The following is a 2,180-nucleotide window of genomic DNA, read 5'->3' as shown; positions in this document are numbered from 1 at the left end:
CTAGTTCTGTTCTAGTTCTGTTCTAGTTCTGTTCTAGTTCTGTTCTAGTTCTGTTCAAGTTCTGTTCTAGTTCTGTTCTAGTTCTGTTCTAGTTCTTTTCTAGTTCTGCTCTAGTTTTGTTCTAGTTCTATTTTAGTTCTGCTCTAGTTTTGTTTTAGTTCTGTTCTAGTTCTGTTCTAGTTCTGTTCTAGTTCTGTTCTAGTTCTGTTCTAGTTCTGTTCTAGTTCTGTTCTAGTTCTGTTCTAGCTCTGTTCTAGTTCTGTTCTAGTTCTGTTCTAGTTCTGTTCTAGTTCTGTTCTAGTTCTGTTCTAGTTCTGTTCTAGTTCTGTTCTAGTTCTGTTCTAGTTCTAGTTCTGTTCTAGTTCTGTTCTAGTTCTGTTCTAGTTCTGTTCTAGTTCTGTTCTAGTTCTGTTCTAGTTCTGTTCTAGTTCTGTTCTAGTTCTGTTCTAGTTCTGTTCTAGTTCTGTTCTAGTTCTGTTCTAGTTCTGTTCTAGTTCTGTTCTTGTTCCCTTCTAGTTCTCTTCTAGTTCTGTAGAATTGCAAATTTAATGCCTCTAAAAAGTACACCCTTTCACATTCATTCCTTTTGGTAAGAGTACATTTTGTATAAGACCAATCAGCTATTGTAACACGTTTTCGCTAGGTCATATCAAAAGCATTCAGACATTTGCAATAGCAACTTCCTTCTATTGCGTGCAACGTTATACGTTAGGTGGGTGCACAATTTCTCAGGTTAAACATTTTTCAAATAGTTAATTTAACTACAATTTTTTATACTTTAATCAATGTTAGATAACCCCAAGTAAATACCACCTTAATGTTTCCTTTGGCAATAGTTGAAAATATCTGTTAAACATGCGTGTATGTTTTTGAAGTGAAAAAAATATAACGAAATGTACAGAAGAAGATCTTCCTTTTAAAATCAAACAAAATACCAAGAGCAAACACAAAGGGAGAAGAAATGTATTGTGTTGTTGGGGTAGGTAGAGCATTTCCATGTTATGTTACAGGTCATAGTTGCAACCATGTTTTTCACTTTAATTTAAATTTAAACGTTTAAGCATTTAAGTGAAAACTGTCTAAGAGTATCTATGACTTAGTTGCTCAGTTGTAGTTCAGTTCGAAACTAAACAACTTTCGAAACTGAATTTTCGAGCAGAATGATAAGCATTTAAAAGAATCCCTGTTTTCTTATAATACTAATAAACTCTTTGGAATTTCTGCGCCAATTAATTAGGTAATTTACAAAGATCCCTTTTAATAATGGTTGTGCTAAAAATGATGACTATTTTATACAAAGTCTGATGATAAGTAATTCGTGAGTGTCACCTAAAAATGTTCCATCAAGAGACGAAGTTTAACTAAGTAAAACGTTAAATAACATCTTAATGAGCGAAAACGACCTTTACGTTTAAAGTTTTATTTTCCTAAAAACTATGAATTAAATGAAACAAAAAAAAACACATAAAAACATTAACGTTTTCAAGCCATTAGCCTGATGGCCTGTTAAAGACCATATTTTTCTTTTTTTTAAATCAACAAAAATTTCCTGTTAAATGTTAACGATGGTTGTTGGAAAGAAAAAGCTCCGAAAACAAAACCCATTAAATAACCACTAAAATGATCTTGACAACAGCCCCATCACGTACACACTCAATCGTACATTTTGCCTTTGTAGACTCTTCCTTAATGACATCATTGATGAGCCAAAAGCAGAAAACAATAAAAAATTGTTTAATAATGATGGCCATTTAAAATATGACAGGAATATAAACATATTAAAATACTTAAAGGTTTTTAAAAAACCTGCGAACAAGCATCCACACGGCATCTCTTAAGTGGCTACTTCGTTTTTGTTTATTCATTTAAAATGTCATAATCTTTAACTATAAAAAATTGTTGCCACTTAAAGATTTACAAACGCAGAGCAGCAGAAATTCCGAAAATATGTAGACCTGACATATTTAAGTTAATTGTGATGTGTTTTATTTTGTTAAGTAGAGCATTTTGGTACAGGTGTTGAAAATTAAGAGATTTGTAAAGTAATCGGTTAGTATTCATATCTGAACAAGCAGAACAAAACTAGAACAGAACTAGAACAGAACTAGAACAGAACTAGAACAGAACTAGAACAGAACTAGAACAGAACTAGAACAGAACTAGAACAGAACTAGAACAGA

This window comes from Lucilia cuprina, chromosome 6 (genome assembly GCF_022045245.1).
Source record: "Lucilia cuprina isolate Lc7/37 chromosome 6, ASM2204524v1, whole genome shotgun sequence".
In the NCBI taxonomy this organism is placed as follows: Eukaryota; Metazoa; Arthropoda; class Insecta; order Diptera; family Calliphoridae; genus Lucilia; species Lucilia cuprina.
The sequence above is the reverse complement of the archived record's forward strand: the minus strand, read 5'-3'. Positions refer to the sequence as shown.